The sequence below is a fragment of the Musca autumnalis genome, unplaced genomic scaffold, assembly GCF_047663935.1.
Source record: "Musca autumnalis isolate F117 unplaced genomic scaffold, ASM4766393v1 scaffold_4, whole genome shotgun sequence".
Classification (NCBI taxonomy): domain Eukaryota; kingdom Metazoa; phylum Arthropoda; class Insecta; order Diptera; family Muscidae; genus Musca; species Musca autumnalis.
The window spans coordinates 10,608,671-10,626,363 of NW_027411977.1; positions in this window are offsets into that span (position 1 = coordinate 10,608,671).

A 17,693-nucleotide genomic window follows, 5' to 3' on the forward strand; every position below is an offset into this window, starting at 1 on the left:
CCTAAAATATTCTGAGCAACATTTTTGTAGAATATTTGGATGCTGAAAAATCTCATCTTGTGGTACTTTCACTACGGTTCAGGAAATAAAGGACAAAAAGGACATGAAAGGCATCGAGTTCGAAGAATGAAATGTTCTACAAAAAGATTCGCCAATCGATTTGATTGAAGACATGTCACCTCAAAACGATGCTACAACAACGCCAAACAGAGATATGGAGCTAGTTTCCCAAGTATTATAGGGAAAAAATCAAAAACTTCATCGCGCGATATCTCAGAAACTTGACCTATGGCGAAAATTTCCTTTTGGGTTCTTAGTATACTCATCAAGGTCTTTCATCTCCAAATGAAAATTTTCACCCCCCAAAAATGCTGCTGCACAGTGTAATTAAATAATTAGGAGGGTTGGCATTTTTTATTTAAAAAAAACGCCAACCTTCCTAATTGTGAGAACGGGCACAGTCGTAATGTTGTTTATTGCTGTAGTACGCAATACCAACAAATTAATTATGTGTTTTTTCGTCGAGAATCGTATCTATTTGAGCGGGCAATTGACACTTAGGTATAAAAAGTTTCTTGTTGAAAAACAAGAAACAAGGGAACTGATGAAGATCTGCCTTACCCCTTGGTAAACATCGCCAATTTTTTCCCACTAAAAAATTATAGTTGTTTTAATAAAATATTAAAACAACGACTATGGGATTATGCCTGACTACTTTGAAAAACAAAATAGAAGTAAATAATTTTTAATTGGGACTACGGAAAGAATAAGGATTATTTTATGGGTCAAGTCTTTCCAATACGAATTATATAAATTTCGCAAACAGTAAATGTCGTTTGATTAATATTTCAATAATTTTTTGTCTTTCCAATTAATCATGCAACGCTTTTCATATCGCAGAAGTCACTTTTTTACTCCATGGAAATCTTGCTTTTCAGAGAATTTGGAGACGATCTATTCATGTCATTCGGTTGTCTATGGAGCAACCGTTGTGGTAAATAATTTGTACATCGAAATATTTCTTAGAAATTTAAATTAATTTCTGTTCGTGGGTTCACTACTTCGGGCACCTCCACCACCAAAGTTCAAAAACTGTTTATTGTTTTAACCGTAGGTATCCCTGATTAAAATAATGTGATCTTGTTCGTTAGCAAGTCCATAGTTCCTGATAGATGGCCTACAAAATTTAACAACTTTACCTGCATTAACCAAAATGCCAGATGAGTATAGTACACTCGAAAATATTCTGTGTGCGATAGGAAGGAGACTTACACTGTGCAAAATTTTTAAGGTAATATTGTGCAAACAATTTGAACTGAGGATTTTTTGAAAGTACATATCCATACGACAAAAAACTTCAGTTGGGTTTTGTTGTGTCAGATACAGCTTGAATTTTATTGCCCCATCTAAGCATGATTAAATATTCAATTTTTAAAGAAATTCTGGGCTATATCTCTGAAACTTATGTGAATCTTCATTTGACCTCTGTAGCAAATTTGTAGATAAGAGCAAGAATAAAATATTTTGAGAAATAATGAACACGAAAAAATACATTTATTGCTTCAAATTTTATAAAATATCGAAAATTTCCATAATTTGTATACTTTTCGCTCCATATCACAGAGGGGAAACTTGTGTTAAAAGTTGATCAAAAGCCCTAGAAAGCTCATTTATAGTCGGATTGATATAAAATTTTGCACAAAGCATATCTTCTGTACAAGGATTAATCCTATAGAAAATAATGAAGATCGGTCCAGATTTGGATGCAGCTTCCATATATATTCGCATCTGATATGAGATAAAAATGCACCAAAATCACTGAAATTTGACACATGCAACCTGAACTAGCCTAAAAAACATTGAGCCAATTTTCAAACAAATCGGTACAGATGTACATATAGTCCCATATACATATATTTCATTCCAAATTTTATTTTTTGAAACTTACTTAAATTAGATTTTTTCTCAATTCACATGAGAAAAGCCGTGAATGTTTCTGAATAATGCAAACATATTTGATAGGTGTTGGTTTAGTCAGATAAATAAGAGGCTCGGTTATAAGGCGGAGCAAAATTTAGTGTGAGTAAACCTTGCAATTCCATATAAAAATATTTCATATTTTAGTTGAGAAAAATTAGATTTTTTCGGAATGGCGCAAATATGCGCAATTTTTTATGATTGAATCTGATATTTGAGACTCAAGCGCATAAAACATTAGAAGAAACTATGGTCGGGAAACGACGGGAAAATAGACTTTTTCACTATTGAAATTGTAGTAATCTTAAAAATTATCATAAAAAATTTTCATAAAGAGGATATGTATCACCATTATTAAAGAGCAAAGATGTAAAATCAATCTGAAAATTTTAAATGCTAATCTTATTCGGAGACTGTACAAAAACAATAAATCTTGAAAAATATAAATTTTCGCGAAAATAATGTAATTTTAATGTTCACCTAATTTCTTAGTTTTCGAAAATTTACTTTTTGTTTTCAGTATGGCTGAGTTTAGTCGACTGCTGCATTTGATTGGTTAATCTTACAAAGTCGAGGATGGTTATAGCAAATGTAGAAAAGAGTCTGGTTGCCGTTTATTAACATTTTTTCATAAAAAAACGATTTTCATATTTTGAGTTTTGAGCAACTTTAGGCCTATGTTTCCCCTCTGTGCATATCTCCAAAACCGGACATTTTTTCTTAATGTTGTTCTTAATATTCGCTGCAATGTAGTACATAACTCTTCAGAACATGTCATTGTTGTAAACTGCCTCTATCACGTTGTCTGCAGTAAATTTTTCAACGACGATTTAATAAATATGTCAATAATGTGGTGAAATCCGAAATGCGAGAATAAACTGTTGGTGTGAACTGTGTTTGAAATTAGTGTTGTAAAAGATATGATGCAAAACACGACTGAAACAACATTTTAGAGTTTCAGAATGTTCTGAAGAATTGCTGTGAACTTTATTTGGAAGATTTTTGCAAAAGGTTACTTGTTTCAATTTGCAATAGTTTAGCTGATACTGACCAGAATTTCAGCAATTATGTAAAATTTTCTATATTTTAACGATTTGGATACCCTAGATGGAATTTTCTTACGTAGTCTGTTCAAAAGATAAGGCCAAATACCCAATCGTTTCCGAGATAAAGTCCCGATAAATGCAAAAACTGTAGTTTAAGCCCGGTTTAGATGAGGCCATAAAATCCGAACTGGATCTGACAGGACCAACACTACCGGGGTTTTTGTAGTCTCAATATGTACTTTCAAAAAATGCATACTAGAAGTTGTTTGCATTTTCAGTGTTGCATAGTTTTTCCATGTGTACTTATTCCTTTTATAAACAAGCTTATAATGCGTAGTTTCCAATTATCATGTACGCATCCCTCTTGTCATGATAGATAATCAGTTAATTATACGCCATAAATAGTCCATCATCGCCTGCTACCTAATCATTCTTCAACCAGCAGTTGAAGTGAAGACAGAAGTTTCTGCATTTCAAATTTACTTCTTCGTTTCTAATATTGGTTAAAATGTGTTTGAACTAATGCATGTTTTTAAATGATTTTCCAATATCCTCTCCTGAGAGGTATCAGAGTACAATACAAAATTTTGTGGTGCGAAGTCTGTTTATGCCTACTAAAAAGTCTCTCGAACCAATTTCGCCACCTGAACAGATAACTATTGAATATGTTTATGTTTTTTCAACACCCAAGCCTTTTCTTTCATACAAGTATTTCCTTAGGCACATTATTAGTTAATGTATCCATCAGTCACTTACATACATACATATATCAGCCGCATATTCCACTTCAACATAATGATTGTGTTACCTCAAGGAATGTGAATAAGAAAAAAAAAACATTTCAATTGCTTAAGTCCTTCCGGGAAAAATACTCCCAACTGTGATAACATTTCCATAACAACAGTTGGTTTATTAACAGTGATATAATCTAAACAGCAGCGGAATAAACAACCACAATACAATAAGAGGAAGCTTCGGCATTCATGTGCGGCACATAATCTGAATGTAAACAGTCTAGGAAACCATTAAAGTGAACAGCATTAAAAAAAGTTCTCACTCTCCATACCGTGTCATAACACACAAATAAAATAAAACAATTTGTGTTAGTAAACAAAATAGACGGACGAAAGCGTAGATTGCCGTACGTATTTATGTGAACAAATACATACATATTGTACATATAGTGATATTCATTTTGTTTGCATAACTCCAACTTTACGGCTTATTGTATCAACAATGTTAAGCAAATATTAATACTCTTCCACATAGTGTGTAGTGTGAAGCATTTGTTTATCTCATACGGATGGGGAAATATAGTTTCAATATTGGAACACATGAAAGAGAAACAAATACGAGCAGGTGAAACTTTCTTGAGAATGTGGAAATATTTAGATGCACATAAAATATACCTCATTATGAAAATACCTGGCGCAACTTCATAATTAAATGTCTAGATTTTAAAATAATTAAAATCTACAGTAAATCTAAAATTGACTGTACCTTACTTTTAGGACATATTAACATGTTGAATATTTATGTGTGATACAAAATTCGACAAAAACAAAAAAAAAAAAAAAAAAAAGAATTGCAGGGGCACTGACTTTCATACATCACTTATATTTTACTCCTTTTCCCCATTAATTACACATTTAAGAGGTTTTCAGATGTTGTAGCCCTTTTGGAAATATGAACTCACCGACAAAAATATATATTTGGATTAAGGCTCAAAAGTGTTGCGGTTTTGTTGTTGATCACCGTATGACTTAGAGGTTTTGGATCACTAAGCATGTACTTGCTCACGAAAAACTTTAAAAAACTTGAACTATTGTTGGGGACTGATTTCTGGTGACACGCCCTTGGTAAAATTTTGGGTTAGAAGGTATATTCGTATCGTAATACATCTCTTCATCCACTTGTTTGCTCCATCTAAGCTTAGGGCTGCCAATTCTGCATGCACCGCCATGTGGGACGTATTTATACGACTTTTTGCGGTTTCATCATCGCTCATTCTTATGATATGGCCTAGCCAACGCACTCCTTGCATCTAGATACGTTTATCTATACTGATATCTCTGTATAGCAAATACAGCTCGTGGTTCATACGCCGTCGATATTCCCCGTCAACGCAGATTGATTCATAGATCTTTCGAAGAATTTTTCTCTCAAACACACCAAGCACTGCCTTGTCTGCTTGCGCAAGTACCCAGGCTTCGGAACCAGACATAATCACGGGTATTATAAGTGTTTTGTAAAGCGTTATTTTTATTTGACGAGATATGGCTTTGTTCTTAAATTGCTTACTTAAGCCAAAGTAGCATCTGTAGGCGGTGCCGAGGTAGACGAAGTCTTTTACTACCTCAAACTTATAGGAACCAACGTCAAGAGTTGGTCCGATCTCTATGGACGTATTGCACGTCGACACCATCAGCTTGGTCTTCTCGCCGTTTACCGGCAGACCCACCAGACACAAGGGAATCTGCTAATCCCTTTCGACTTTTGCAAAGGTATCAGTTACTTCCATTACCGAACGATCCATGATGTCAATGTCATCGGCCTAAGCAAGTAACATATGGCTGTTTGTATATATCGTGCCACTTCTTTTGACCTTCGCATCTCGTATAACCTTTTCCAGCAGAATGTTGAATAAGTCACACGAGTGGCCGTCTTCTTGTCTGAAACCTCTCTTCGGAGAGGTTCTTTCCTATTTTAACCGAGGACCGAGTATCAGTTAATGTCATTCTACAAAGCCGAATGAGATTTGCAGGGATACCAAATTCAGACATGGCTTGGAATACACTGTGTGTGTTTTTTAGTCATGTTTTATTAACCATATTCTGACACCGCAGTGTGATAGAATACCATAAATTGAGAAGACACGTGTCTCGCAGTTTTTCTTTATCTCATCAACTTTGCTATTATAGGTTTGAGGCTTTGATGTCAAAAAGCATAATTTTGTCAGGAAATTTGATTTACTCTCAGAGTTTACTGACGCCCTTGCTACATTATTGAAGTTGATTGTTGTCTTGAATAGTGAACGGTTTAGTATCTGTGGACCAGAACCAGAGAAAACAGGATAAAACCGCACTTGCTTTGCTACTTTGACCTTTAAGAACCGTTTATACAGAGTTCGTATGTTCTAAAAAGTTATTTATTATTGTAGCGGGTTGTTTGCTTCAAATTTGATCGGTTTGATATCTGCAGACCAAATCCCGAGAAAAAATTTAAAAAAAAATTATATCTTGACGATTATGACCTAGAAGATGAAGTTTGATGGAGTTTATGTGTTCACAATATTTGTTCTTTTTGAGATGTGCTACAACTTTGCCTCTGAGATTAATTCAAATTTCGTAACCGTTCGGAATATATAATCCTGACAAAATGACCCCTTTTGACATCAAAGTCTCAACATTTTGGATGCATATAACCGCAAAAGTTGATCAGATAGGAAAAAAAACGGCGAGACACATGTCTTCTCTTTTTTTGGTCTTCTATCGCGCTGCGGTGTCATAAAATGGTTAATATTTGTTTGTGTTGCATAGTGATACCTTTGAAAAATGACAAAAAGGTGGTAGGTGTCGATCTGGAACCCTTGGGTCTTTTCCAGGATTTGCCACAGGGTAAATTTCTGGTAAATGGCTCTAGTCGGGAAATTGGGAGGTACCGTACTGCGGGGGCTATATGAAGACGTGGACCTAAACCGACAAACTTCAGGTGGAAAGTTGTATACCCCCAAGGAAGACTTAATACCAAATTTCACCTATTTCGGAGGGATATTGAGGCCACAACCTTCTAAATACCAGAAATCCGGAGGTACCGTTCTATGGGGGCTATATGAAGACATACCCCTAACGACGACTTAATACCACATTTCAACCGTTTCGTTGGGATTTTTAGACCACAAATCCTTGTATATATTTTTGCATATGGTTTTGCATATGCTCATTTTATGCAAATATGTAGAAATATGTCAAAATAGGCACGATATGCAAAATATGCAAAAATTTCTGGGCCTAATTCGTTTTATTTTATGATAAAACGAGTTTCTGTCTAATTAGATTTTCTCTACGACCATCCTAACCATATATGCAGGGGATTCCGCTGTCCACCTTTGGCCTGAGTACACAAGGTGCCTCGCCTGGTTGTCTTGCTTTCCTGCTTCATTTCTGAAAATTTCTCTCTTTCTCTCCGGAATACTACGGGTTTATAATAACTAAACAGAAAAGGTTTTTAAGTTTATGAAGCACTCAAACACTTCGAATCAGGTTTGATCTTGTACAAAATTTAGCACTGATATCTGGATAGCCTTTTGCAAAATATGATCCATATTTTATTTTTTGTGGAATAATATTTTTAGGCAGGAAAGTAAAATTTCAGTCGCCAATTAAAAACGCGTTCTCCTCGAAACTGAACTTTTTGAGATGTGTCACTCTTTGAGGAAATGTGCTATATAATATGCAAATTAGGGTGTGCGTAAGGAACCAAAATAAAAAAAATTAAAATTAAATTTTATTCGCCAAAACCACAGAAGAAAATAGCGTGGCTTTCCGTTAACTTTAAAACGTAGCACCGAATGGATCGCTTAACGAGCATGTGCAGTGCATTTAATAGTTCATATACACAATGTAAATAAAAATCGCACCAGTGCTGTTATGTGTACTATTTATACTGTTGCAATTGCGTAATTTTGAATCCAATAAAAAAGTGAAAGTGTAAGTTGTGCATCTTGCCTTTTTTGAGACACCCTAACATGAATTAATGACAAACTTCAACATGTGAATATGTGCAGACATGCATACTCGTACATACTGCAAATCCTTGTACATTGTGTTAACAATCAAAAGTATTGTATACAACAATTAATGTTTACACGCTGTGCGTTGTAGTTAACACAAATAGCGGAAACGGAAATTGTTGAATTAAAAGTACTTATTCAATTTGGGAAATTGTCAGAACAAATATCTACATTACAATGTAAACTGTGTGATTAGATTTTAGTTGTAAATTTGCTTGAAACAAATTATGAAAAGAACAATATACAAATATTCAATATTTAATATGAAAATGGTGAACACTAAAAATTTTGATGTACTATAGTCTATTTATACCCTACACCACTATGTGTAAAGGTTATTATAAGTTTGTTTTGGTAAACATTCATGTAACACCGTGAAGTATTCGTCGGAGACCACCAATGTAGTATACCAATCTTCATATCTCGGCGAGATAAAGCGATTTTGAGATGTGTGTCCGTCCGTGTATCCGTCTGTCCATTATAAATTGTAATCAAACTCCAGGCCGCAATTATGGACCGATCGTCACGAAATTTGGTATGGAGGTCGGTTTCACATCAGAATAGATCGATATTTTAATTGGTGATGATCATGAAATATTTAGCGGGTGAAATGGACCAAAAACATAATTTTTAACCGATTTTGTAGCTACTCTGTAGGTCGCAATAATAGTCCGAACGCCTCGAAATTTTAAATAAGGTAAGAGAATATGACAAGAAAGAAGTTTGCAATTTGAGACTAATATACCTTGTAATTTCTTTGTAGTATAATCATAAACACACTAGATTATTATAGCTCAATAATCACGAAATTTTGCACGATAATATTTAGCGGGTAAAATGGACCATTACTTTTGTATGAAAAATACAAAAAAAAAAATTGGAGATAAGCTGTGGGTCCCATATCATTGAGCGAATATGAATCGGGTTACACTCACTCATTGATATGAGAGAAGTCCCCTTGTCCCTTCTAGGATGCTTGTGAAACAATTATTATATTATTATTTAAGCTTGGTGTGATACGGTACCAGAATGCACAAAGTTACTTCTTACACTAAGTGTATTTGTTCCATAAAGAAATTTTGATATGTAGAAAGCTAATTCCCAGGGGTAAAGGTGTAGGGTATCACATGGTCGGCCACGTTCGACTATAGCCTTTTCTTACTTGTTTAATTGTTATTTAATTTCATTTAAGTACTGTTCGTGCACCTTTAGTTCGAAAAAAAACCTTATCGCACCCCTACACTTCAACAGTGACCCACATTTTTAATTTCAGTCAAGGTTTCATTACAACGGTACGGAGATTTGAAGATTTTATCCAAATTTTCAACCGAATTAGCAGTAACTTCGGAGTTTGTGATATAAAAAATGCAGAAAACTTTAATTAAAAAAAAAATAGTTAATATGCAAGCTTTGACATGGCATGGGCAGTTCATTTTTTGAGACATTTAAACTTTTCGTATTTCCAACACCACCTCAATAAATCAGCCCTCAGAATTTGCATGCATTTCAAAAAAATCCTTATCTAAGCACCAACACAGACCCTCATACAACAATTCGAAATTCAAAATTTAGTATTTATAATAAGTATAAGTTTCAAAAATTACATCCATATATCCAAAAGTATGTATGTAAGTACGAATTTCCAAAACATCCTCTATGTCTCCATTCCAAACACCAAAACTACACTAATACCGAATTTCGCAATTTCACTTGTAACCCTTTACGCAATAACAATTTGAACCAAATTTTGTGCCATTTAGTAATTTTGGTACACTTATGGTACGTATATCAACAACTACATCCATATTTCAACCACCAATAGCGTCTACAGTATCATTAATATTTTTCGTATGAAAGTCCAAATTTCAAGAACTATCTCCAACAACAATTCCGAATTTCAGGATTCCACCTCTATCCGTTCACACACATCCAAATTGTACCAAGTTTAGTACTTTTCGTACATAAAAGTAATCGTATTTCCACAACCACCATATCTCAATCATACACTTCAACAGTAATCTTAATTCCAAATTTCAGGTTTCCAGCTCTATCCGTTCGCCCAAATCTTAATTGTATCAAGTTTAGTATCATTTATTACTTTTCATAACCATAAGTACGATTTTGCAAAACTATCTCAGTAATCTAAATTCCAAATGTCAGGATTCCAGCTGTCTCCGTTCACCCAAATTCAAATCGTACCATATTTAGTACCATTCATTACTTTTCGTACCCTTATGTACGAATTTCCAATACTTTTTCAATCCTACGCTCCAACAGCAATTCTGTCCGTTCGCAAAAAATTGTACCATTTTTAGTAATTTCCGTACATATACTCGTAGGAACAAATTTTCAAAACTACCTTTATATATCAATCCTACTCTCCAACAGTAATCATAATTCCAAATTTGTCTATTTCAGATGTATTCTTTCATTCAAATGCAAATTGTATCAAATGTAGTACCATTTAGTACCCATAAGTAGGAATTTCCAAAGCTACCTCCATATCTCAATCCTACACTACAACTATGATCTTAATTCCAACTTTCAGAATTCCAGATAAATCCGTTCACCCAAATCCAAATTGTACCAAATTTAGTATCATTATTACACATAAGTAGGAATTTTCGAAACTACCTCCATATTCTACACTCCAACAGTAATCTTAATTCCAAAATTTTTGATTTCCAGCTCTATCCATTCGCCCAAATCCAAGTCGTACTAACTTTAGTACTATTGTACTACAATTGGGTAATTTTCGTACACATAAGTACAAGTTTTCAAAACTACATCAATCAGTACACTCCACTCTACACTAGGGGTATAACCAAAAAAATACCACGCACGTACCATGTGCGGAATATTGTCCTGATAACGAAAACGCGTGTTTTAGTTCGATTCGGTGAAAAAAGTTTCCGCACCGACTACGATTACTATATTCCTTTTGATATTTTTTCTATTTAAAAATGTAAAATTGTTTTGTTTGAATAAATATTTATAGAAAACATTCTCACAGGCAAATTCATTAAAAATAGTCTGTAACTTTCGCGAATACGTTACAAATGACCACATATTCTCTTCTCCGATAGGTACAATAAATATAAACATAATATTCGCGAGTTTATAAAGAAAAACAAAAAAAATCAATATTGTGAAAGGGACATTAAATGCTCTGAAATATCGCGATTTGATGACAATAGGTCCAGAGTGGTTCAACATGGATTTTAAATTAGATTAAAACTATTAATAAGTTAATACGAAAAGCGTATATGTCATTATAACAAATAAAATTAAATAATGCATTACTGAACTTCAATGCATTTGGTAAGGAAACCTTTTTCGCGATAGAGAAAAAATGACACGGTATTTCACAGTACTTTTTCATGCTCTACGCGGCTATGCGGTGCTATTTTTGATATTTGCAAAAATTGTAAAAAAGTTATAACCCTACTCTACACTCCAACAGTAATCTGAATTCAAAATTTCAGGATTCCGCCTCTATCCGTTCCCTAAAATCCTCTGTGTATAAGTTTAGTACCATTTAGTACTTTTCATACACATAACTACGAATTTCCACAATCACCATATCTCAATCATACACTTCAACAGCAATCTTAATTCCAAATTTCAGGTTTCCAGCTCTATTTGTTCACCCATATCTAAATAGTACCAAATTTAGCACTTTTCGTAACCACATGTAAGATTTTCCAAAACTATTCAGTCCTGCACTCCATCAGTAATCTAAATTCCAAATTTCAGGATTGTACCATTTAACACTTTTCGCACACATATGTAGGTACGAATTTTCAAAACTTCCTCAATCTTGCAGTCCAACAGTAATTTTAATTCCAAATTGCAGGGTTCCAGCTCTATCCTTTCGCTCAAATCCAAATTTTACCAAATTTAGTACTTTTCGTACACATAAGTACGAACTTTCAAAACTTCCTCAACTCTACACTCCAACAGTAATATTAATTCCAAATTTCAGGATTCCAGCTCTGTCCCTTCACCCATATCTAAATTATACTTAATTTAGTACCATTTAGTACTTTTCGTACCCTTATGCACGAATTTCCAACACTTTCTCAATCCTACACTCCAACAGTAATTTTAATTCAAAATTTCAGGATTTCAGTCACAAATTCGACTCTACTTTCAAGATGTGCGCCCACGCCACAGCTATCTGCGGTAAACTGAAAAGTAGGAACAAGGTCCTCCAGTCCCTAGCCGGCAGCACTTGGGATGCAGATAAAGAAACCTTGTTGACCACATACATATAACGCGATAGGTCGGTCTGTGGTAAGCTGTGCGGCGCATAGTGGTTCAGAGTCGTTTTTTCCTGGTCAAAATTCTGTAACTTTTGAACGGATAGAGATATTTTCACAATTCTTTTTTTGTTAGACAGATAACTCTATAAGCTTTCCGGTGAATTATAAGCGCTCAAATTCGGTCTGGTAGTTGCAGAGGAATTCAATGTCAAAGTTAAACTTTTGATTTTTTTTACTATTTTTCATCAAAATATCAGTGCTTTTGTGTTTTTATATCTTCTTATATATTAAAGATGGTCAAACGCCAATATATAAACTATAAAAATGCCAAAAAAAATTAAAAAAAAAAATTTTGAAAAAAAAAATTAAAAAAATTTTTTTCACAAAATTTTCAGATAAAAAATTACAAAAAAATTAAATTTTTTTCAAAAATTAAAATAAAATGCTCCTTGGGTGTTCATAAAACTTATATAACTCATATGAAAACTCATATACTCCAAAAAATTTTAATTTGTGTAAAAAAGCTGTAATTCATATGGGAATTGGTATGGAAAAACACACATTTTTACCCATGTAATTTCAATAAATTTACAAAAGTGTTAAACGGACGGGACGGGAACAAAAGTGTATATGGGCTGAAAGAGGAGATTCTCGGGCCTATTTTTGTGGAAACAGAACATTGTTCCATGTTGTTCCACAAAAGTTCTAGTCCGCTAAATTTGGAATTTCATAAAATTTAGTACCTGAGGAAAAATAAAATAGCTCATGTTGTGTAAACGCCACGGTAATTTGTTGAATTTATTTTTAAAGGCCACAATCCTACCCACATAACAAAAAAACATCGAACGCAATATATGTTATAGTTTCCGAGAAATAGCTATTTCTTTCTCCAGAAGTTTTCAAAAATTACGTATTTCTCAAACATGGGAAATATGTTCGTCTTTAGGGGCACCCCACGCCCGCACCTTCCAATTTTTTGGTTTCCTTAGTTTCAATATGTTTACTATCGAATCCCATATAGAAATTAAATATCTATTACAAAACAAAATTTTGATTTTTGGCCAGGAAAATCGTTTCTTGAACCATTGTGCGGCGTCAGTTTGGTCCCCGGGATTATATGGTACGAATTGGAAAAAGATTCAAACCTGCCAGAATGCCGCCCTGAGAACAGCAACAGGGTAGGGTGCCTCCTCAAGTCTTCAGTGGATCATCTACATGAGGAGGCAAAGATTCTTCCAGTAAAGCAACAAAATGAAATGCTTTCGTTGCCATCTGCTGCCGACACATTCAGGTATATCAGGAAGGATATTCATGCTCTAGAGAGAGAGAGGTCCAACAATATAGGAGAGAAACCCTAGATTAACAGGCATATCAAGCAGGTTTAAATAGTATTCACACGGATGCAGTTGCTAAGGCCATAAGCAAATATAGTGTGAATAAAGTCCTCGAAATACATCCCCCATCTATCGCAGCTGAGAAGCGTCAGCTGCCACGATAAACTAGAGTAGTTGTGGCTCAACTACGCTCAGCCAAACCTATTCATTTAACTCCAGTGGATCTGTGGTTACATCCCATCGAAGCAGCCACTTTCCTGGAACTGGAGATAGACCCAGAGCCAGATTGAACAGAGGAACGAACATACAAACATAATAATAAACACTTTTACAACAACACCAACAGTCGAAATTTCAACTTTCTAGCTTCAGCGGTTTCGTCTGGGCGATGATATGCCAGTCAGTCACTCACTTATCACCAAGCTCTTAATGACGGCTTAAAAAATAAATAATGTCTTTCAAATTTTAGGCAATGGTAAGCTTCGAATTGCCACAAAGGGCGTGTTTTAATGTACACCATTAAATAAACAAAACTTTTCCTTTCACTTTAACGGAATTAGAAGGGATAGCAGTATGCTGCTGTCTCTGTTGTATGTGCCGCTTTCCGACGTCCAGCTTTTATTTTCTGCCTGTATAGAGACGACCAAACTAATCTTATTACAGATACACATACACTTCAAGTCGTCAAAATGTGGATATTACAAGGAAATCATGTGTTGTGTGATTACAAGCTTTATAGAGTACTGTAGCTAGATCGTCTCAGCTCTATGAGATATTCATAAAGTTATGTAAAGTTGGAACACTATTTGAATGTGTTACAAACTGTTGGCATAAAATCAACATAAAGGTATGAATTATGAAAATTAACCAATTCTGGTTAGAGCGAGTGTATGCCGTTATCAGAGTTCCCGCCAACGCTATAATATGCCTTTGTATTTGCTATTCGATGTAGCATACCACTCTGTAGCACTTCTGGTTTGACGCTTTTTGTGAAAATTTAATTTGGTTTCACACTGAGATTTTTGTATTCCCGTTTTTTGTTAGATTGATAAAACCTTTAAGCTAACATATCATGAAATTATCAAAACATATCACGTGTAACACAATTTTTCCGTGTAAATTACGATGAATACGTACTTGTCGTCGCACATGACTGCACTGTTACAGTTACAGAAAAACAACAACCAACCAAAATCCACAGCTCATCGCCATGCGTCTGCAATGTGTGTGGTGCTAAATATTCCAAATTCATGAAACACCTTTCGAAAAAAGAAATCATATTTGAAACGTAGAGCTACCAAAAAATATAACATGGCGTTTTTAAACGTGTTTTTGCAAGCGTGTGACGACAAGTGATGCATTCTGGTGATACGAATAGATAACTTGAACGTGACAAAATTCCAAGTGTGATGCTACAGTTAAGGTGTAATCTAACTATAACAAAATTGTTGTTGTCTAACGGTGCAAATGTTTCGTGTCAGTTGGAATGTGTAATGTTACAACCAGGGTTTCGGAGTCGAGGTTTTTTTGGTTCGACTCCGACTCCGACTCCAGGCGAGTTTTTTTTCACGACTCCGACTCCAGGTCGACTCCGAGAGAGAAAACCTATACCACTAGAAAATTAATAAAATGTGCACAAAATTGTATTTGTTCCTATATTTTATCCTATATAGGCTAATGTGTTAGTTCTTCCTTACATATTCATTAGAAAGGGCATTCGTTCGAATACATTCAAACATATCAATACTGTTTCTGTCGAATCTTACTTTGAAAAATAGCAAAGCTAGAAGGTTTTTTTTGCAGGAGTATATTCTGGACGGAATTCTTCCGCTTGAGAAAATCTTTAAGCCTTCAAAATATATGAAAATGATGGGGCAATACAAATCGTAAGGACTACATGAAATAAAAACTATAAGCAATTCACGACCAAGTTCCAAACTAGATGTAAGCCAACATTTCAGTGTGCTTAGTCTTAAAAGGAGACCCCCCCAGTTGTAAAGCTCAATAAAAGCCATTTTTCATGATTTTTTTCGAGAAAACTTCGTAACTTTTTGGCAGATTTTTTATTCATTTGAGGCCAATACTTATATACGTCCTTATTCCAAAAATGTATGTGGTGAAAAAAGTAGAACACATGTATTTCTTATGAGAACTACCGAAATACGTCGAGCGTATACTTTTTGTAAGTTGAACAAATTCAACTATGACAGAATGTTTTGTATGCATGTATGTGTGTGTTTTGTATTTTGAAAACAAAAGCCCAGCAAAACTTGAAATACAATTCATTGCAAGGGAAAATTATTTATTTTACGAATGAAAACATTTAAATAAGTTTTGGTCGCGGATTTTTGTTTGAAAAGTGATTTTGGACTCAAAGTATTTGGGTAATACGGACGCTCGTGAGCGTTGTTGTGGTAAAAAGGTGAAATATTTGTGTACGTCCAGTCGTTAATTAGGTATAGCAGTGAAAGAGAAAAATATTACCAAGTTTTTATTAAAGCATTTTGCGGTGCCAACTCTATCTCGAAAACTAATAAACCAATTGTCATATATTTTTGTAGCCGATTTCGAGAAAAACACAGATTATATGCTTCATACAAAATAAAATAAATTGTTCCCATCCAACGCTCATACTGAGGCAATATTGTTCCGATGGACTTAAAAATTTGAACACATATTCTATGCTACTTATACTTTCTACTTTTTTCTGAAATTTATAAGTAGGGATCACCCCTTAAACTAAAATTCAGTCCTCACATTTTGAACTTTGGTGTGGTGTGGATAATTTTATTGAAATATGTGAGATATATTGTGTACACCACTCAGCACGTAGGCAGATGGATGTTTTCTGGAACTGAAAAATTAGCAAACGATGAGCTTGCGTGCATGAAAATATTCTACAAAAATGTTGCTAGGAAAATTTAATGTAGGGTCGGTCCACTATGATTATGTATTTCATTGAATTTCGTATATGCAAATGATTTTGTAGAAAACTCGGATACACATGAACTTTATCTGTTCCTGGCGGACAGATCCGGTTATTTGAATGTCTACATCTAAAGCCCTCATTGAGTATATAATGAATCCTAGAAGAAATATTCGTCGTTTTTCAGACTTCTGAGTTATAGCGGGATGAATCTGTCGTTCACCAACAACGAATTTAGGATGCCTAATTCAAAAGCGTAACCATCCGAATTTGATATGTAGTTAATAGAATTTGGGAAATTTACCGAAATACATGAACATACTGTTTTTGAGAAAGAAAAAACTGTTAAAGGACAATGAAAACATGACAATATCGATTTCTTGGATATGGGAAACCTACATATAATTTTCGGTGGAGCATTTTTGTAGAAAATTTCATTTTGTTTTACTTTTTGAGTTCAAAACAAGAAGCACACGGAAGGTACTGAGCAAGAAGGACAGCATATTTGACAGAAATATTCTTCATTCCATTTAACATGTCATCTAAAAATGATGAAACAATATCTCCAAACAGAGATATAAAACTATTTTCTCAATGATTTATGGGGGTCAATCAAAAAAATCGCCAGTATGTCCCCCAGATCTTAACTTCCATTTTGTGCCACAGGGTATTCAGTAAGATTTCCCATAAAGAAGACAAGGATGACTTCTCATAAAAACTAGATGAAAATACCAATAGACCTTTGTGAGAAGATCAGTAAGACTTCTAACGAAAGAGGTTAAAGGTCCAATCTTAATTCGATTGTCATAGAATTTTACTTTTGCTTGCAAATAGGGATGAATAGACAAGACTTCAGAGGATAGTAAATATCCTGTGAATTGTCCTTTAACTTATTACAATATTTAATTTACATATATATTTTCTTATACCTTTTTTTAAAATAAATAATGATGTTTAAAGAAGTTGTTGTTCCAAATTTAATTTTATATTGCTATAAGGTGGAAAATATTTTGCCCGGAGTCGGAGTCGAATTATTTTTTTCGACTCAGACTTCGACTCCAGCAAAATTGCTCAACTCCGAAACCCTGGTTATAACCAAATGCTAAAATAAACGTGGGACAATAAAATATGAGCTTTTTTACTTCTTCTTTTTACGTTTCCCTGAAGCTATATTTTTTAAGTATTTGATGTACGTAGCAAATGATATGTTACTGAGATATACTAATTCACAAAATGTTACCGTAATAACCAGAAAAATTTTCAATTTGCGCTTTCTGGCCAAATCTAATAATTGCAAGCCGACCAGGCTTTATATTAGGTGAAAATTTATATGTTAAAATTTCTAGAACTGGA